Source organism: Psammomys obesus, unplaced genomic scaffold (assembly GCF_907164565.1).
Source record: "Psammomys obesus unplaced genomic scaffold, mPsaObe1.curated_primary_1811, whole genome shotgun sequence".
NCBI lineage: Eukaryota > Metazoa > Chordata > Mammalia > Rodentia > Muridae > Psammomys > Psammomys obesus.
Genome location: NW_026585797.1, coordinates 26111344 through 26133937, shown reverse-complemented (window position 1 = coordinate 26133937; position 22594 = coordinate 26111344). Strand labels below are relative to the sequence as shown.

Genomic DNA, 22594 nt, shown 5'->3' with positions numbered 1-22594 from the left:
GTTTAGTGGTACAAATTTTTCACCTAAATAGTTGTGTTATGGATATATATCAGAACAATATATCATGCTGCTGCTAGGGCCCAGAGATATTGCTCAGTTAGTGTACTGAAGGATGGATCAGTATTGCTATTTTCTAACACCTTCTCCTGAAAGGAGCTTCAGTTCATCTAGACTTAGCTTAACCATGGTGAACAAATAGTTGTTCACCTTACACATTCTTGAAACTTTATTCATATTGTGAGTATAACTTAAGCTCTGTACAGAAGATACTTTTCTTCACTTGTTAACACTACATGTTTCCTTTATGTGGAAACAGAAGGTTGGATCCAGTTCATGGAGAAAAAAAAAAGGTGAGTTATCAAGTATCAGGTCTGGTATTTGAGGATCAAGAACTCTCATCTTACTTACTGAGCCTAGGAAAGAGTCGAAACTATAAAGGCATAAAATTAAATGCAAAATTCATTAAAAAAATAATAAAGAGTATGCGGATCCCAGTGTGGCGGCACATACCTGCAGCTCCAATCCTCAGCAAGAGGACAGCCATGAGTCTAGATGTTCTTCACAGCTACCTATAGCCAGACCTGATTTCAAGATAAAAACAAACACACAGCTAAAGAAATAACCATGTATGTCATGGCCTGCAACTTTCGATTGATAAAAGCTGCGATTTCTGAACAGCGGCTTGAAGTTGAGCAGATTTGAGTTGAAACTGTACATTCCTCTTCACCTGCTCAGAGCTGGAACCAGCTTTGCAGTCATTCAGCCTCTGAACAACATCAGCTGAGAGCACTTATTTGTATCACTGGAGCAACAGCGAAGACTTGACTCCTGCCAACGTCAGTTCTTATGAAGAAGGCAAGTGCCCAGTGTGTATCTACATCCTACGGGTGCCTAGAGCATCTACAGTGTGACCAGTGTGATCACTCCTCCACAAAGTATACACAGCTATGAGGAATGAGAACCAAGGCCTGATGGGTGGTCATTGACCTTAGATCCGAATGAATGTGAGGAGGACGGAGCTGTGTGGCTCTGGGGCATGATGGTTGCTGGTCAGAGGTCCACTCTTTAGCTAACATATTTCCTCTCCTATTAATAATCTAAATACATTTATGTCACTAAATTTTAGAAAGCCTTTAGTGACTTAGTTACTAGAAGACAATTGTTTTCTAAAGTTCTTTTTTATAAAATCATTCTTAGTTTACATTTTACTTAATTATCCTCTAGATTTGAAAAATCTGTTTTTATTGGAATCTTATTGATTACATTTTTTTTTCAATAGCAAGAAATGCCTTCCCAAAAATTTCTTGGCATGAAATTACTGTTGTCACTCTTGCCTTTGTACCAGTTACCTCATGTAAGTCCTTACCCTTAAGGAGGTTTATTGTTTTGAGAACTCACCTATTGAAAAAATGACTAGAGTAGTCACTTACATTAATGGATAACATAAACCTCATATATCATTATTTTGAACATAGTGTGTAAGATGGTTTTACATACAAATTATTGTGTTGTGTTCAACAACTGTGGGATGAACAGAATTACTCCTGAGTGCTTTGCCAATATGACTGGTGAGACTATTTGAGCATGCAAGTTATGAAGTAAAAATCATTAAAAACTATTTTAATAATCTACGTGAACATTTACCTGGATTAGTCTCTGCTTCTATTTTCCTTCTGTGATGTATTATTGATTTTTTTTTTCTTTTCTGCCCCGTGTGTTTACAGATGTTAATCTCAAAGCAGCTCAACTAACCCCCCTCCCTACAAAGGCAGTTTGTAGCTTGGCTGTGCTTTACTGAGACCCAATCAAGAGGCTCTGATGACAGATAGTCTGCTTGTCAGCTTTGCTTCATGAATCCAAAGAAAATGGAACTTAACAGAAGCTGAGCCTCAAGCACTACCTGGGCCTCTTATTTGGGCCTTTTCATGCTGGGTTTGGCAGAGGTCTTAGTCTTTCATCACGCAGTTCACCGCCACAAAGGGAAGGGAGCAGTTGCACTTTTCTGGAGACAGTTACAACACAAAATAAACAAACAATATATTTTTAGGGCACCACCTGCAGCCAGCAGCTGTACCAAGCAGAGCAGAACTACGAACGATGTGATTTGTCCCATTTAACATGAAGCCCGAGGTTTGAGGCAAGAGGGAGGAGAAGGCTCTGTGTACACAACCCACACATTGCAATTTAAACTGAAGCTGATTTTCTTTCTTTTCAGATGGGAACTGAGGTATCATTATAGCTCTTCTCTTTTCCTACCCTACAACCTCTGCTTGAAAACATTTCTATTATTGGGCTTTTAACTGTTAACTGGGGGAAATCATTTTTCTCACCAGTAAACTTCCTTTCTCATTCAAGGGCAATTTTCTCTCATAGCAATCTATACTTAAATGCCAACGTCTGCTATATCTAGGCTGTATATAAAATGATGTCTGGCATTTACGTGAGCCAATGACATGGGTAGAGAAACTCATACAGTTGGCTTATGTAAGTTTTTCTTCTTTTCTTTAGCCTTCGTCTATTTCTGTTCTTCCTCGGGATCTGTTTCTCAAAATGTGAGACATAAGTTCAGGATCTTCTGAAAACTGAACTCTCAACTCATGCTTAATTGACAATCTATTTTTACACTAACCCATTCCTTCCCAGGCAGAAAATCTGTGTAGCTCATCCTGTTAAAACCGTGCTGTAACTACACTGCCTGATGCTGAGAATCTTGAGACCGGCATACAGGAAATTTTAAGCACATCTTTTTTCTTGGTTTAAAAAATATCCTCTCCTCTACCCTCCCCCTCAGTCTCTCTTGCACATGCTCTCACAGATAGGAATTTTTATGCATCACTATTAAAAATCTGGATTTTTAAATAAATTCTTGTACTGATAGTTTACATTCACTAGCTTGTTAAACTTTGGCATCTGTCTTGCCATTAGTAGTTTTCCCAGAAATACCACCTTCACCATAGAGTTGTGTGAGTTTTCCCAATTAAAATTTGGGTTCTTCAGCATTTTTGTTTGTCTAACGAACAAATCATGAAGAATATGAATGGACTGGCAAGGCTTTTCTATGTCTTTTCCATTGCTGGCTGGAATCTAATTATTTACCACTTCCTTCAAGTAACTTGCCTGTACTCTTGGGGTCATGACTTTGATCATCTTCTTCCAGATCCGGCTGAACTGTTGATGGTGCATGTAGGACATCTTGAGTATCTGATTGTTGCATTGTTTTAAAAGGAAAAACAGCACAGAATGGGTCGAGCAAATAACCGTCAGTTGTCTTAATGTCAACATGAGCTTTAACCATAATCTGCCACGGTTTGACAATAGCCACATTTTTGTCTCAGGTAAGATCCATGCCATGGAAGTTGGTCAGACAGATTTTGCCCTTATCATCATCAGTAATTAGCTTGAATTTCCTAAACGCAAATTCATCTTGATCAGCAAGGCTCACTTCAAAGTCATTACCCTGGAGGCCATCAGATGAAATTTTGGTCCCCAAAGTCCTTTTGACTAGAGTGTTTCCATTGATTTAGTGTTGAACATACAGAGAGCCTTCACAGCATACCAACCTTTCTGCAAAAATGGATCAACCAGCTTTTTTCTTTGTACCCTTACTCAAGCTTTCTTCAGGCATTTGTCTTTGCTGACCACCATGGTGCTGCTCAGAGAGCCCAAAACAACAACAACAACAACAAAACCTTGTTCTCTGAATGCCTGTTGATTTTATCCCCAGAAACTAAAGCTGCCATTACATTTTGAGCTTTTCTAAGTGAGCTGCAATGTATATGATTGAATTGTAATGAATCTGGGAGCAGTCCAGGTAGTTACAAATTTAAATTATTTAAAAGCAGAAAAAGGATAGATGGCTTTAACATTAAACTAGCCATCAAATACCACACAATATTTTGTCTGATCTTGACAATAGACACTGTTGTTTTAACAGACAGAGAACTGTTATAAATATTTATGAAATATGGTAGAATGTCATTCTTACTGCCTGTACCCGATTCTTATTATGAAGAAGAAAATTCCAATGGCCATCTTTTTGTATCTCATTAGCATCCTTCCTCGGTACTCACAGATACTACTATAAAACGCTGAGGACTTAGATGAAAGAATCACAAGTGTGCGGTGTTGCATGTCTCCAGCTAATGGCGGATATCGGGCTCTATAAGCCAGAAAGCGAAGCTGCTAACATTATCTCTACTTTCATCATCATAGTGATGAGTCTTAGGAATATCAAGCATGAAATAATTCGCTGCCAAAGGTGTCTACAGCAGCGTTTAATGTGAGACCAACATCTATCTCCTTCACCTTTTGAGGGCATTATGAAGAATTTTCTGAAACAGCTCTGAGGCATTTTTCTGCTAAATTATTTCCGCTTCTGAATTCTGTCAATCAATCATATTCATGCTTACAATGTTCATATCTGGGCAGTGCTCTTAGCTCTAGTTGGTTGAATTTTTGGAAAAAAGAAGAGCCGAGAAGAGGAGCATTAGTCATAATGTCTCCTTGCTCAATAAAGGGTGTAGACAGGAAGTGTGGCCTTAAATAAGAATTTGTATTACACAAAGTACTTTAAAAGTCTTGTACATCAATTTACTGCCTTTGGCTCTCTTCAGTATTTTGTTTTTCTCCATTCTCTGTAGCATTTCAAATAGTTTCTCTTTTAGTTTGTGATTGTGATACTAAACTCAGATTTTCCATTGAAGACTTTTTAGTGAATTTGTCAATTGAATTATTGTGTTTTTCAACTCTTATTTTCATTTGGTTCCATTTTTGATTTTAATCTCATTATAAATAATCTTTTTTGGCTCATTTGTAATGGTTCTAAGATGTTAAGCTCGTTTACGATGATTATTTTGAATTACTTGTCAGATCCTTCATATACCATCATGACTCCAGGATAAATTTCTGTAGCTGTACTTTGTGCGCCATGGCTTCTTCTTTAAATACTTTGTAACTTTCATTTCATGCACTTGAAAATATGGAAACTTTTCACAAACACCATGAACTGACATTGTACAGGGAGGATGTTCACTGAATAGCCTGTGTAGAGATTAAAGAATCATGGGATACAGAGTTAATAAAATGTAACTGATACGAAAAAAATAAAATTAAATTAAAAAAAAGAATGTGGAAAAAAATATTATGATGATTACATGCCAAAACATTTTTTTCAAAATTGAGTTAAACAAACATATTAATGAAATTAAATGTGGGTATTAAAACTTTTTAATTACAAAAAAAAAAAAAAGAAAAGAATCTACTTAACCAGTTTCAGGGGATGTGTCTTCAATGTTGTGCTGCCTCTCTACTTGCAAATAATAGGAACTTGGCAGTTTCTCTATTAAGAATCCATATTCTCTTGTTACCTTGCTGTGTGTCCATAACATTGCAGGTTCTTTGAAATTGTCGCAAACTGCCCAGCTCTCTTTTCTATTAATTTTTATTTTTTATTTATTACAATTTATTCACTTTATATCCTACCTGTAGCCCCTCCCTCATCCTCTCCCAACCCCACCCTTCCTCCCTCTTCTCTTAACATGCACCAAGCCGTTCCCCCAGTCCATTGAAGGGGAAGCCTCCTCCCTTCCATCTGATCCTACCCTATCAGGTCACATCAAGGCTGCCTTCATTGTCCTTCTCCAAGGCCTAGTAAGGCTATCCATGACCTCCCCCAATCAAAGAGCCAGCCACTGAGTTCATGTTAGAGACAGCTCACGTTCCATTTACTAGGGAACCTACTTGGAAACTGAGCTGCCATAGGCTACCTCTGTGCAGGGATTCTAGGGATTCTAGGGATTCTCCATGCATGGTCCTTGGTTAGAGTATCAGTCTCAGAAAATACCCCTAGGCCCCGAATTTTTGGTTCTATTGTTCTCCTTGTGGAGCTCCTGTCCCCTCCAGGTCTTTCTATCTCTCCCTTCTTTCATAAGATTCTCTACATTCTGCCCAAAGATTGGTCATGAGTCTCAGCATCTGCTTTGAGACCCTGCTGGATAGAGTCTTTCAGAGGCCCTCTGTGGTAGACTCCTCCCCTGTTCCCTGTTTTCTCCCTCTTCCAATGTCTATCATGTTTTCCTTTCTGAATGAGGATTGAGCATCTCACCCAAGATCCTCCTCCTTGCTTAGCTTCTTTAAATGTACAGATTTTAGTATGTTTATCCTATATTATATAGCTAATATTCACTTATAAGTGAGAATATATCATGTGTGTCTTTATGCTTCTGAGATACCTCACTAAGGATGATCTTTTCTAGTTCCCATGAAATTTACCTGCAAATTTCATGATTTCCTTGTTTTTAATTGCTCAGTAGTGTTCCATTGTATAAAGGTACCACAATTTCTGTATCCATTTCTCAGTCGAGGAACATCTGATCTTCTGGAGGTATCTCAGTCCCTGATCTCAAGCTGTACTATAGAGCAACAGTAATAAAAACTGCATGGTATTGGTATAGAAACCTTATGGTGGATCAATGCAATCGAATAGAAGACCCAGAAATAAACACACACACCTACTTCCACCTGATTTTTGACAAAGATGCCAAAACCATACAATGGAAAAAGACAGCATCTTCAACAAATGGTGCTGGTCTAACTGGATATCTAATGTAGAAAAATGCCTATAGATCCATACTTATCACCCTGCCCAAAGCTAAAGTCCAAGTTGATCAAAGACCTCAACATAAAACCAGACACACTAAACTTGTTAGAAAAAAAAAAAGTGGAGAAGAGTCTTGAACTCATTGGCACAGGAAACAACTTCCTGAACAGAACACCAACAGCACAGGCTCTAATATCAACAATTAATAAATGGGACCTCACAAAGCTGAAAAGCTCTGTAAAGCAAAGGACACTGTCATCAGAACAAAACACCAGCCTACACACTGGGAAAGTATCTCCACTAACCCTATATCTGAAAGAGGATTGATATCCAGAATATATAAAGAACTCAAGAAGTTAAGCTGCAACAAATCAATTAATCCAATTTAAAAATGGGATACAGAGCTAAACAGAGAATTCTCAATAGAGAAATATCAGATGGCAGAGAAACACTTAAAGAAATGTTCAACTTCCTTAGTCAGCAGGGCAATGCATATCAAAACAGCCCTGAGACTTCACCTTATACTCATCAGCATGGCTAAGATCAAAAAACTCAAGTGAGAACACATGCTGGAGAGGATGGATGTGGAGAAAGGGGGACCCTCCTCCACTGCTGGTGGGACTGTAAACTGGTACAACCACTTTGGAAATCAATCTGGTGCTTTCTCAGAAAATTAGAAATAGTGCTACCTCAAGATCCAGCTATACCACTCCTAGGCATGTAACCAAAATATGCTCAACTATACAATAAGGACATTTGCTCATCCATGTTGGTAGTATCTTCATTTGTAATAGCCCAGCTCTCTTTTATTATCAGCAGTCTATAGAGTGTACCTGTTCCCATCAGTGCTACAAAGCATGCAGAAGAGGAGCCAGTCAGAACCATCCACACCCCAACCTGATTATTATAAAAACTCAAATTATTTTCCTCCAGTCAGAAATGCGGGGAGTTCTAGGTGTTTTGCCTTCTCATTCTTTCATGGGCCAGAGGAAGGACTGTGTTTGTTATGAATATAATATCCTAAAGTATCACTCCTGTTTTCAGTGGACGTAAGCTTGCTTCCAAGTGATGTCAATAGAGACATAGAGACAAGACAGAAGTCACTCCCTTAAGGAGTCAACCAAAGTATCTGAATGAGTGCCACTAAGTTTTGTTCTTCCTTTTCTTTCCTTCAAAGAATCCAAGAGTTGGGAGTTTATCCCAATCCTGTTACTCACTTTAGTGAACCTAAGAACAGACTATAAGGTATGAAAACCATGAATTTTTCTACTGTTTCACTGCTAGCTTTGAATTCAAAGGTAACACAGCAGTCTTTCAACTGGTTTCTGGATTTCTAACAAAGGAAATTATTATATATTGTTGAATAATTGTCTGCCTGCATGGGGTAAAGTATGCCTGAGACTTTATATTATTCCCTTAATTCATTTAATTCCATGTGTGAGAATAAATAATGAAGATAAATTGAAAGTATCTATTTCTTTAGTAGTATTAGTGTCATCGTTGTTGCTGTTAATGAGTGGCAGGAAGTTGGCAGGATTATTGTAGTGAATACTTGAGATTTAAAAAGAAAGTTTAAAAAATCAAAATAGTAGATGCTGAAACTTAGTGTTTAAATGGGTTAATCAACAGCAAAAACCAGTGGCCGCCTCAGTACCTATGAACACAAGATGTCATTGCTTATTTAATTTTGCTGAGTTACTAAAAACACAGAACTATTCTTTCATTTACTTGATTTTCTTTTAGATAATAGTAGTTGTTGCTTCTGCTATAGTGAATATTCTCCCATAATAATGTAGTTATAAGTAAATAACTCCCAAAACTAGATGACAGTTTGAGCTGGGACTTTAGACAATGTAAGAAAAGTGATATTCAGCATTTATAGAAAATGTTTTTCCTTACTGAGACTCCTAGCCAAACTTTGGGCAGAGTGCAAGGATCCTCACAGAAGAAGAGGGATATAGAAAGACCTGCAGGGACAGGAACTCCACAAGGAGAACAGAGCCAAAATTCCTGGGCCCAGGCGCCCTGCAGAGAACAATACTGCAACTAAGGACCATGCATGAAGAACCCCTGCTCAGATGTAGCCCATTGGCTGCTCAGTTTGCAAGTGAGTTTCCTAGTAAGGGGCTGTCTCTGACATGAACTCAGAACTTGTACAAACACTTTGTACAAGTTTTTCTCTGATCATCTCCCCTTGGGAGGTATAGTCTTGCCAGGCCACAGAGAAAGACAATGCATCCAGTTCTGAGACCTGATAGCTAGGATAGAAGGGGAGGAGAGAGGGTGGGTGAGACTGGGAGGACCAAATGAGAGGGCTGCAGCAGGGATACAAAGTGAATAAATTGTAATAAATAAATATATAAATAAAATTATAATTTTTTAAAAAAGAATTTTACTGGGGACCATCTAAGAAGTGCTGCTTCAACTGGCTTTATAAAAGAGGAGCAAATGTAACAGGTGATGCCACCTAATTATATCAAAGTATATTTAATTTCCATCTATGAAAAATCTTCACAAACCAGAGAATGGAATTTATATTTCATATTAATAGAAAATAACTTGCTATTCATATAACCATTCAAAACTGCTCATGACTCTTTCAAGAAAGCACTCAAATTTCTCATTTCGAAATTAATGTTTTGCATCTGTCTTTTAGGTCTACCATATTTCACTCGAATCAGTGTCAGATTTCATACCAAAGTTTTGAGTTTTGCTTCTAAATGACACTTAACTGTCAAGAGGCTTTCCTTAAAAGAACAAACTGAAATATGTTCATTAATTCAAGTAAAAAATGCGTGCATACAAAAAAAAATCACCCATGCAAGTTGACAAAGGTTTTAAAAAGTGGCTATTTGTTTCTAACATTTGTTGTTGTTTTTTTTTTTTGTTAACACTTTCAAAGAAAGATATATAGAATTTTAATAGAGCAAATTTCTCAACTGTGCCAAGATTGAATTTACTAAATTTCACAGTGACTGCGTCTTTTCTTATGATTACACTAAGATAGCTACGTTTACTAATGTTGGTAATAAATAAAGCAAATAAAGCAAAAGAAATAAAGCAAACAAATAGGCATATTTTAAATACACTCTAACTTTGGACTCTAAAAGAGTAAGCTAAATGATTCCATAATTGGCTACTGTGACTAACCATTGTATGTTTACTGCAATAAATATACATGCGCAAGTAAAAAAAAAATAAACTAAACTATCAAGTGAGATAACATAATAAAAGAAGCTATTTTAGTTAATCCCATTCAAAACATTACTTTCAAGAGTCAAAATTCTAGAACAGACCACGCAAACTATTTAGTGTAATTTTTGTCTTGTTGACAAGGGCAGAGGTCCACAGGTTATTCCAGGATAAAGATCATAAGGAAGCTTTCCTGTGTTCACACTCAAACATATCTTCTCTTTACATAGAGAGAAACAAGATATTTTGGAAAATATTATGACCTTGCTTGTAAAACCAAGGCCTGTAAAATTAATGTTTGCTGTCAAAAAAGTTGGAGGTGAACAGTGTTTGCTTTTCGAGGCTTCATATTTTTCCCTTTGGTTTTCCTTTTAACACCAGTCCTAATTACGTGTTTTCTTCCAAAGCACATAACACACAGAATAATTCCACAACAGCCCTCATAGCCCACTCTGCCTTCTGGGATGGATTAGTTCTAGTGAATATCTGTGTTAGTATAAAGAGTACTATCAAGTGGCTCTCAAATTTTGAAACATAAGCTAGCCAATGAGAAGTTTTAATGTATTACCTCTCAGAGAAAAAAAGCATTTCCAAAACAACATGGCAACCTACGATGAACGAAAGTCTACAGAACAAACAAGAATGAATTTTGTTTGAAGAATGTTGCCAAGGCAGGAAATGGGGATATGGTTTCTGGCAAGGGAAGAATGCTTTGTTCTTAAAATACTTTTTTAATATTTTGAGATTATAATATACATCATTGTCTCTTTCCCTTTCTTCCCTTCAAACCCTTCCATGCATCCCACCTTGCTCTCTTTCAAATTTATGGCCTCTTTTTCTTTTTTGTTTAATTAAATTTTTATTTTTTAGTATTAGTTACAGCTTATTAGCTTTGTATCCCAGCTGGAGCCCACTCCCTCATTCCCTCCCTCATTTCCTCCCTGCGCCTTCCAAGTCCACTGATAGGGAGGTCCTCCTCCCCTTCCATCTGACCATAGCTTATCAGGTATCTTCAGGACTGGCTGCAATGTCCTCCTCTGTGGCCTGGCAAGGCTGCTCCTCCCTCGAGGGGGGGTGCGCGAGAGGGAGGTCAAAGAGTCAGCCATTGAGTTCATGTCAGAAATAGTCCCTATTCCCCTGAGCTACCATGGGCTACATCTGAGCAGGGGTTCTAGGTAACAAAGGTATTTGCTCAACCACGTTTATAGCAGCTTTGTTTGTAATAGCCAGAACCTGGAAACAACCCAGATGTCCATCAACGGAGGAATGGATACAGAAATTGTGGTACATCTACACAATGGAATACTACTCAGCAATTAAAAACGAGTAAATCATGAAATTTGCAGGCAAATGGTGGGATCTAGAAAAGATCATTCTGAGTGAGGTATCCCAAGGAGGAAGACACACATGGTATATACTCACTTATTTAGACCTATAAGATATGATAAACATAATGAAATCTATACACCTAAGGAAGATAAACAAGAAAGAGGACCCGGGGTAAGATGACCAATCCTCACTTAGAAAGACAAATGGGATAGGCATTGGATGTAGGAGAAAACAAGTAACAGGACGGGAGCCTATATAGAGGGCCTCTGAAAGACTCTACCTAGCAGTGTATCAAAGCAGATACTGAGACACATAACCAAACCTTCGGCAGAGTACAGGGAATCATATGAAAGAAGGGGGAGTTAATATGAACTGGAAAGGACAGGAGCTCCACAAGGACCAAATATATCTGGGCACAGGGGTCTTTTCTGAGACTGTATGTCTTTTTCTTTAATAATTGTTACGTATGTGCACGTGTGCGTCTAAGTTCAGAACTACATCCTGCTCACTCTGTATGTGTTTGCAAGGCTGACTCTTTGACATTGAGTAATCAGTTGATGTGCAGGAAAGATGCTTTGAAAGCATTCTCTGAACCATTGTTTGTGGCCAACTACCTTTTTCTTACACTCAGAGTTTTGCAAGATAATAATAATGATATGTGCATAATCATCACCAATTCTGATTGAAATTCAGGCTGTCAAATGCTTTTCAAAAGCTCTTGCATTAAGTAATGTTCATTTACTTAAAGTGAGACTAAGAATGAGACTTGCACTTGACGTTTCTTTGATCTTTGAATGATGAGTAACTGTCCTGGCCAATAGAAATCCAGCATGGAATGCCAGCTGCACCATGATTTGTTCTATCTTTTCTTTTGCTACCTTTCTACTCAGCTTCTTTTCTCCAGGATAAACGCTCTTCACTGTGCTGATAATAGCTGAAATGTGCATTATTTTTTTGGTTTTTTTTCCTGTCTGTTTTGTTAGCAACTGAAAAATGATGCTTTTTTTTTTTTTTTTAAATAAACACAACTCAAGTGTTATTCAAATAAAAGATCTGAAGTTTGCTGGTCATGTTAAAGCTTTCTTCTATGAAGAAGGTGTACCAGCATTTATTTCAAGTAGGTGGACATTTTTTTGACACGAAGAACTGAGTCTGGCTTAAGAATCTGGCACATTCGATGTTTAGTTACTCTGGTAACTTTTAAACCAAGGTTTGAGGTTGGGAATCCCGAGTCCACTGAAGGGTTCATTTCTGTACTGGGGGGATGACAGTGTTGACTCTGTAACCAAAGGCAGAATATAAGAACCTTAAACACCTGTCCAGCTTGCTACAACTACAGTAAGCAAAAGGAAAATCTACCTGAGCCCTCTACATCCTTTTCCAGAAGCAAGACTTCAATAGATTACACATCCTGCTGCTGCTAGAACTTCATTTCTTTTACTGCATTTTGTTTGTTTTTTAGTGCAATTATTTTTTTTATTTCATTCACTATAGCAATTTCTTCCTTACCCTAATTTTGGACAACTTTATTGAAAAATATTTTCATACAATAATTCTGATCAAGCTTTTCCTCTTCTTCAGCTTCCCCCAGATCCTTTCCATCTTTTCATCAGCCTCTGATATGCCAAACAACAGCAAAAAGAAACACACACACACTAAAAAAATAAATAAATAAACAAAACACAAAAAATAGAAAACAAAACATATATACAAAAGACCAGTAAGACATATAGTGCCCAAACAAAGCAATATGGAAAAAAAAAAAAGATTACAAAAATGCCCTGAGTTCATTTTTGTCCTGGCCATCTCCTAATACTTCTTCTGAAATGTGGTTAATATACCCAGTGAAATTCTATTGGAGAAAACTATTTTTTTATCTGCATGCAGGCATCAATAGCTTCTATGCTAGGGGTGTGGGCTCTTGTTCATTTCCCCTTTTCAACACTAAGACCCCATCTGACTTGAATCTGTGCAGGTGCTGAACATGCTGCCACAGTCTTGATGAGTTCATGCGTTCATCCATCTTGTTGTGTCTGAAAAATGCTGGCTTTTGGAAGCCATCCATCACCTCTGGCTCTTAGAATCTTTCTTCCTCCTCTTCCCTATAAATCCCTGATCTCTGAGTGGAAGGGTTTGATGAAGACATCCCATTTAGGACTGAGTGTACCAATCTCTCTTACTCCCTGCTCATTGTCCAGTTTTGGGTGTCTGTGTTAGTTCTTATCACCTGCAGGAAGAAGCTTCACTGGTGATGGCTCAGCAACGAGGCAGTGATTTGAGTTCCAGCCTAGATATAGACACAGAGATTCCCAAGCAAAAAAATGATTCTGGGTATCTGTGGCTTGACACAAAGGAATGAAGATGGACTACACGGAAAGGATTTTACTGCATTTTGTAACCAAGGAGCAAGATTTTATATGCTAAATAGATGCACTGCTCTTCCAGAGGACCCAAATTCTGTCCCCAGCACTCACATCAGATGGCTCATAACCTATAACTCCGCCTCCAGATGGTGAAACATCCTCTTCTGTCTTCTGTGGGCACCTGCATTTAAATGTGCATAGCACGCTCTCATGCGCGCACACACAATTAAAATATTTTTTAAAGAAATGATGCAAATGGAGCTTAAGTAGAACTCCAACTGGAGCTCTCAAAGACTACTTACTCTTATTATTTTTAGAATGAGAGCAACAAAGAGTGGCCACCATGTTTAAAAGCATGGGTCATTTCTCAGCCTGTCAGATGCTCATGTTTCATAGCTATACTTGGAGACTCACCTGAAAAATGGGCCAGCCACCACCAGCATTTTTCCCTACCAGAACTCCCCAACCCCGACACATAGGCCCTCATTGCCATCTTTGTTGTTCCCATCTCCCTGTTGCCACTCACTCTGCTGTTGGCTGGCCCCATCTCTAAATGCTAAAAGATCAATTATGGACAGATCCAAAACAAGACAAACGCAGACGGAGCTCTTTAACACAGTCGCATAGTTAAGCTTCATGCTTTCTTGCCAAACTAGTGGCATGGCTCACTCACTACCTTCCTTGAGAGACATTTCCTTGATTACCAGAAAAACTGAAGAAATCCAAGATCCACCTGGTGTGACACGACAGTTAGCCAGTTTTCTGGTCGATATTTTAAAATGTTCTGTGTCCACGTTTTTGTTGTGGCTGTGACATAATACTTGACCTAAATAGCTTAAGAAGGGAAGAATGTGACATAGGATCAAGGTTTTACAGGTGAGACTCCATCGTGCTGCAAAGCTTTCCCAAAGCAGAGAGAGAACACCGAATGTAGCTGGCTTTCTTTTTTTTTTTTTTTTTTTTTTTCCTTTTTTTCAGCTTTATTCCAGCCAGAGCCCTATTCAATATGATAATGTATCACACACTTATTCAGACCAGGTTAATCCTATTTGGAAACACACCCAACCTACAGTCTTCTCTGTCCAATCAGGTTGGCAATTAAGATCAGCTATGGGGCTGGAGAGATGGCTCAATGGTTAAGAGCACTGTCTGCTCTTCCAAAGGACCTGGATTCAATTCCCAGCACCCACATGGCAGCTCACAACTGTCTGAACCATCAATTCCAAGGAATCTGACACCTTCACACTAATGCACATAAAATAAAATTAAATTAAATAAAAAGATCAGCTATGATATATTCAATGCGAACATTTAAATATATACATGAAACTCACTTTTTGCAAGCTGTCTTCCAGCGTTTCTTTTTACCCTTTGGTTTGTCTTGCGTCTTCCATCCCAGATATTTCATTCGGTAGTGCTCAGACTCATCAAATACTGTCTATTGAGTTATGCTCATTTGTTGCCTTTCTCAAAAAAAAAATTACTCATTATGGTGCTCAGAAATACAGCTCAGTATTTGTTCTCTAGTACATTATTGTTTCCTATATTGTGCCCTTAATTAATGTCCAGCTAACATTTTGGAGTGATATAATTTGAAAAGTGGTTCTTTTTTCTTGAAAGGATTGACTACTTGTCCTGAACTATCTGAAAGAACACCTACCATCTTTGTCATCCTGTCACAGCAGCTCACTCTGTGCCTGAGGCTTGTTCCATGCTCCATAGCTCTGTTTGGTTTTTTTTCTTATATTTATGCCCGAATCCTACGGATACTGTAGCTTGGTGATATGTTTTAGCTTTCTTAATAATTTATAGGTTAATATATAAAAATACTTGATTTCATTGTAATAAGTATCATTATAATTGTTCTAGTTAGGTCCCAGTGGATTTTCTCTTCAACACTTGTCTGGTCCCCTTCCACAAACCAAACAGTATTCCCCTCAGCTGTCAGGTCATGTACCTTCCAACACCTCCTCTTGTTATCCCCTCCATTCCCTTTAAATGACTTCCTCTCCCCTCTTAGCCCATCCTCTTTTCTTTAAATATATTTTACATATGAGAGAAAATGTTACGTTTTTAATCAATCCAGCATCATTATCTTAATATAATGACCCCCAGTTCCATCATTTTTCTGCAAAGTCATAATTTAATTTTTTTATATCCGAATGATAATACATTATGTATATATACAACATTTTCTTTATTGATTTGTCTACTGATTGTTGTAGGTGACGATTAATATTTAGTACTGATATATCTTCTGGTAAAGTTGCTGTTAATCCTAAACATCTGTATACCTAAATCACCACACAGACACTGGGATTTATTTAATCAACCTAGAACACAATGCTCAGCAATAGTTGTTCCATCCTGAACCTTCAAGCCCTCATAGTTTCCCAACATTTAGATTTCCCACATTATACTTGCTTTTAGTGATATATTAGGTCCAGTCCATCTCTCCACATTGTTCCAAGATCTCTGCTCCTGCCTCAGTTCTCCCAGCCTCTCCTACCCTTTTCCTCCCACTCCTTCCTGTCCTCTGGCTCCTTTCCTCGCCCCACCTATTCCTTCCTCTCTATTGCTCAACATCGTGGCTGGTTGTTTTATTTTGTCATGTTTACAAAAGTTGAGACAGGTGATGCTGAGAAAAAGTATCACAATGCAATGTCCGGATTGAAGCCAGAGAGCGAGAACAAGGGTAAGGTGTATACATTTCAAAAGAACATTATACCAACAGCTGGTGGATACCTAGGTCACTTCCACACATGGCCACTTTCAGAGTGTCACAATAAGCATAGAAGCGATGAGGTCTCTGCAGCATGCTGATTTAGGTTCTTATGGTATATTCTTAGGAACTGTAGAGCTGGATCTTATATGGTAGTTTTAGTTTTTGGCAACCAAAATTTATAGTCATGGTGCTTTACTCATTTATATTCCTACCTAAATGTGTGAGCATTCTTTTAACAGCACAGCTTCAGCAGCATTTGTTATTGTTTCTTTTGAATGATTGTTTGTGTGTGATTGATGAGAACTGATAGACTAAGATCAGAAAGGAGAGGAGAACCTCCCCTATCAGTGGACTTGGGGAGTGGCATGCATGCAGAAAGGGGAGGGAGGATGGGATCGAGAGGGGAGGAGGGAGGGGCTTATAGGGGGATACAAAATGAATAAAGTGTAATTAATAAAAAATTAAAAAAAGAAAAGGATTTTAATCCTGAATTAAAGGATTGCTAGCAACAAAGTAAAAGTAAAGACATGCCTAAAACTAAAAAAAAAAAAAAAAAAAAAAAAAAATCCCTGTGTAATTTTAGTTTGCATTTCACTGATGACTAAGGATGGTGAGTTTTTTAGTGTGCATGTTAGCTATCTGTGATCCATCTTTTTAAAAGTACTGTTCATTTCATTTGGTTATTTATTGATTGGATTATTTGAATCCCTGATTGCTTTCGAGTTATTCATAAATTCTATATATTAATATTCTATCAAGGATATAGCTGCTAAAGATTTTATGCCATAGTCTTTCTCTTGACTATAATTTTCTTTGCTGTGCAGAAACTTTCTAATATTTCATGAAACACCATATATCAATTATTGGGATTATTTCCTGAGATATAGAGTCATTTTTAGAAACGTCAAATGACCTATCAAAGTTAAACCAAGAGAATATAGACAATTTAGTCTCATAATAAACAATGAGACTAAAGGAGTAATAAAAGTTCTTTCAATTAAAAAGAAAAGAAAAGAAAAGAAACAGAAGCACAGGACAAGATAGACTCACTAGTAGATTCTTCACATAGTTAAAGATGAACTGAGAAAGAAATGCTCAGGGGCGGAGCCAAGATGGCGACTAGCACACACAGTTTCAGAGCTGTGGAAGAGATAAAGTTTTGAGTTGATGAGTGGAAGAATTTCTGAAGCCAGGAAAACAACGGAGAGACTTTCTAAACAACAGGGAACATCGCAGGAGGTGAAAACCTTGGTCTCGGGTCACCCAGGGACTTGTTTGGGGAAGACCTAACTGCCTGGGGCCTGAAGCCACTGAGGCGGAGCCCCAAGCCCTTTATCGGCAAAGGCCAGCAGTACTGTGTCTTGGAGCCCCAGATTCGCGCGGCGGCTGCACCATCCTCCCAGGGCCCGAGTCTGCTAGACGCCATACTAGCTCCGCAGGATCGCCATCACTGACGGTACGGCCCGCCCAATCCCACAGTGACAGAGAATACGCTATATACTCACCAAAACCAGACAGAAACGCCATACAAGCTAGACACACCAGGCGCTGGGCCTCCGAAGCTTGGAGAGCACAGTGAAGAGACCCCAGGACTTCCCAGAAAGCATCTGGACTAGCAACCCAGTCTCCAGTTACAGCGGGACTTTCTAACCTGGCGGCGGAGCAGCACTGAGCTGGCGGGGCCCATCAGCCCTCCAGTTTAAGACTAACCAGGGCCAAACCAGAGAACAGAAAGGCTGGTTACCCCGATTCCCACTGACGTGACCACCCTGAAATCTCCAGCTGCAGCAAGACCTCATAACCTGGCAGTGACAGCAGCACGGAACTGGCAGAGCACATCAAAGAAGCAGGGCCAAACCAGAGAGCAGAGAGCCCAGATACCCCGTTCTCTGCCAAGTGACCTGCCTGTAAGTGAGTGAACCCTTGAGAATCTGCAGCTCTACTGATCCTGGGTCCTGCTAAAACAGAAGCCAGGCATCGAAACCCCTCCCACCCATATACCCACTTTGGGAAACAGAGGGGCACTTGGAACATTGAAGTTCCTGCTCTGTGGGTCTAATTGAGGAGTTAAGGCAGTTAATGCCAGAAATTACGCTGCGATCATCACTAGTGCCTGCGACATATACATTGCAGAGTCCTTCCCACACACTCAAGGGTTCAACATTAGCCATCACTCTGTCCCTTAAGACACATGCCCACGCCCACTTACACACACACACACACACACACACATACACACGCACGCACGCTTGCATTTGCCTCTGTTTGCGCCTGCGTACTTTCCTCCCACAGGTACAGCTAGTCCTCAGCACACACTAAGGACATGGGACCTCTCTCAACTTCCTGAAGAATTCTCCAGACTCGAGAGAGAGACAGTACCAGTCTGATCGGCAGTTTCCAAAAACAAACAGGAAAGGTCTCAGATAAGCCAATGGCCAGGGGTAGGTGAAAGAACACTTCCAACATAAATCAGGACATCATGACTTCACCAGCAAACCCCAAAATCGATGGATACTCCAATTCATCAGAAGCACAGGAAAATGACCTTAAAGCCATGCTTGCTCAATTATTTGAGGCTCATAAGGAGGAAATGAACAAATCTTTCAAAGAGTTGGCCAGTCAATTGGAGATAAAGAAAGAAGAAATAGACAAAACCCTTAAAGAAACACAGGCAAACATAGCCAAACAAATAGAGGCACAAGTAGAGAAAAAATTAGTGGCATACAAAAAGGAAATGAACAAAGAAATAGAGTCCATCGTAGAGAGACAGGAATCCAAATTCAAACACATGGAAGAAATGGTGCAAGGCATGAAAACAGAATTAGAATCAATAAAGAGAACACAAAATGAGAAAACTCTTGAGCTGGAGAACTTGGAGAAAAGATCAGGAACCACAAAAGTAAGCATCACCAACAGAATACAAGAGATGGAAAAGAGAATCTCTGGAGCTGAAGACACACTTGCAGAAATTGATACTTCTCTCAAAGAAAAAGTAAAATCAGAAAAATTTCAATCACAAAGTATCCAAGAAATCAAGGATGCTATGAAAAGACAAAATCTAAGAATAATAGGAATTGATGAAAAAGAAGACTCCAGGCTCCAAGGTCCAGAAAATATTTTCAAGAAAATCATAGAAGAAAATTTTCCCAACTTAAAGAAAGAGATGTCCATAAATATACAAGAGGCCTACAGAACACCAAATAGACTAGACCAGAAAAGAAACACATCATGTCACATCATAGTCAAAACACTAAATCTACAGAACAAAGAAAAGATATTAAAAGCAGCAAGGGAAAAAGGCCAAGTAACATATGAAGGTAGACCTATCAGAATCACACCAGACTTCTCATCAGAAACTATGAAAGACAGAAGGACCTGGGCAAGCATCATGGAGACTCTAAGAGATCACAAATGTCAACCCAGACTACTATACCCTGCAAAGCTTTCAATCAACATAGATGGAGAAAACAAAATATTCCATGACAAAACTAAATTTACGCAATATCTATACAGCAAACCAACCCTACAGAAGATACTAGAAGGAAAACTCCAATCCAACGAAAATGAATTCACCCAAGAAAACAGGGCATACAGGTAATATCCCAACAAAAATGAAAAGAAAACAAGCAATGAAACAAGGTAAGATCATCGACTCCATTACAAAAAGAACTAACATGCATTGGTCAATATTATCTATCAATATTAATGGACTCAACTCACCAATAAAAAGACACAGGCTAACAGAATGGTTACGGAAACAAGACCCAACATTCTGTTGCATCCAAGAAACACACCTATGCAACAAAGATAAACACTACCTCAGAGTAAAGGGCTGGAAAAATGTTTTTCAAGCAAATGGTTCCAGAAAACAAGCTGGAGTAGCCATCCTAATATCTAATAAAATAGACTTTCATCCGAAGTTAATAAAAAAAGATAAGGAGGGCCACTATATTCTCATCAAAGGAAAAATCCAACAAGAGGACATCACAATTTTGAATATCTATGCCCCAAATACAAGACCACCTACATTCGTAAATGAAACAATATTAAAGCTTAAATCATACATTGATCCTAATACCTTAATAGTGGGAGACTTCAACACCCCACTCTCATCAAGGGACAGATCAACCAGACAGTCACCAAATAGGGAAATAAAAGCACTCACAGAATCCCTAAATCAAATGGACCTAATAGACGTCTACAGATCTTTTCACCCAAACTCAAAAGAGTACACCTTCTTTTCAGCACCACATGGAACCTTCTCCAAAATAGACCATATAGTTGGTCACAAAACAAGCCTCAACAGATACAAAAGGATTGAAATAATCCCTTGTATACTATCTGACCACCATGGACTAAAGCTGGACATCAACAACAACAGAAACAACAAAAAGCCGACACGCACATGGAAACTGAATAACTTACTACTCAATGACAGCTGGGTCAAGGAAGAAATAAAGAAAGAAATTAAAGACTTTCTAGAATTCAATGAAAATGAAGGCACAACATACCCAAATTTATGGGACACATTGAAAGCGGTGCTCAGAGGAAAATTTATAGCACTAAGTGCCTACAAGAAGAAATCCGTAACATCACATACAAACAACTTAATGGCCCAACTGAAAAACCTAGAAAAAAAAGAAGCAGATACACCCAAGAGGAGCAGAAGGCTGGAAATAATCAAAGTAAGGGCAGAAATCAATCAATTAGAAACAAATAAAATTATCCAAAGAATCAATGAAACAAAAAGCTGGTTCTTTGAGAAAATCAACAAGATAGACAAACCCTTAGCCAAACTAACTAAAAAGCAGAGAGAAACCATACAAATCAGCAAAATCAGAAAGGAAAATGGGGACATAACTACAGACACTGAGGAAATCCAAACGATTATTAGGTCATACTACAAAAGCCTATATGGCACAAAATTTGAAAATCTAAATGAAATGGATAACTTTCTTGACAGATTCCATCTACCAAAATTAAGTCAAGATCAGGTAGAAAGACGGAATAGCCCTATATCTCCCAAGGAAATTGAAGCAGTCATTAACAGTCTCCCCTCCAAAAAAAGCCCTGGACCAGATGGCTTCAGTGCAGAATTCTACAAGACCTTCAAAGAAGTACTAACACCAATTCTCCTCAAACTATTCCACAAAATAGAAATAGAAGGAACACTACCAAACTCATTCTATGAAGCCATAGTCACTTTGATACCTAAACCACACAAAGATCCAACAAAAAAAGAGAACTTCAGACCTATCTCTCTTATGAACATTGATGCAAAAATACTCAATAAAATACTTGCAAACCAAATCCAAGAACACATCAAAGGTATCATCCACCATGACCAAGTAGGCTTCATCCCAGGAATGCAAGGGTGGTTCAACATACGGAAATCCATCAATGTAATCCACCACATAAACAAACTGAAGGAGAAAAACCACATGATCATCTCCTTAGATGCTGAAAAAGCATTTGACAAAGTCCAACACCCATTTAAGTTTAAAGTCTTGGAGAGATCAGGGATACAAGGCACATACCTAAAGATAGTAAAGGCAATATACAGCAAGCCTATAGCCAACATCACACTCAATGGAGAGAAACTTAAATCAATCCCACTGAAATCAGGGACAAGACAAGGCTGCCCACTCTCTCCATATCTCTTTAACATTGTACTTGAAGTCCTAGCCAGAGCAATAAGAAAACTAAAGGAGATCAAGGGGATACAAATCGGAAAGGAAGAGGTCAAAGTGTCACTATTTGCAGATGATATGATAGTATACATGAGCGACCCCAAAGATTCAACCAGAGAACTTCTTCAGCTGATAAACACCTTCAGCAAAGAAGCAGGATACAAAATCAACTCAAAAAAATCAGAAGCCCTCTTGTATACCAAAGACAAAAAGGCTGAGAAAGCAATTAGGGAAACAACATCCTTCACAATAGCCACTAATAACATAAAGTACCTTGGTGTGACTCTAACCAAGCAAGTGAAAGACCTGTTTGAGAAAAACTACAAGTCTTTGAAGAAAGAAATTGAAGAAGATCTCAGAAGATGGAAAGATCTCCCGTGCTCATGGATTGGTAGGATTAACATTGTGAAAATGGCCATCCTGCCAAAAACAATCTACAGATTCAATGCAATTCCCATCAAAATACCAACTCAATTCTTTACAGACCTTGAAAAAAAGATTCTCAGCTTCATATGGAGAAACAAAACACCCAGAATCTCCAAAACGATCCTGTACAACAACAGATCATCTGGAGGTATCTCCATTCCCGATCTCAAGCTGTACTACAGGGCAACAGTAATAAAAACTGCATAGTATTGGCATAGAAACAGAAAGGAGGATCAATGGAATTGCATAGAAGACCCAGAAATAAACCCAC

At 38.6% G+C, this 22594-nt stretch overlaps 1 protein-coding gene and 1 pseudogene across 2 annotated transcripts in view; one reads left to right on the top strand and one right to left on the bottom strand.

The window, feature by feature from the left end:
- The window catches only part of Nkain2 (sodium/potassium transporting ATPase interacting 2), a 1156795-nt gene that overhangs the window by 950280 nt on the left and 183921 nt on the right, over window positions 1-22594 (top strand). The gene's annotated exons all lie outside the window — the stretch shown is intronic.
- On the bottom strand, window positions 2855-3645 carry LOC129670659 (40S ribosomal protein S3a-like; annotated as a pseudogene).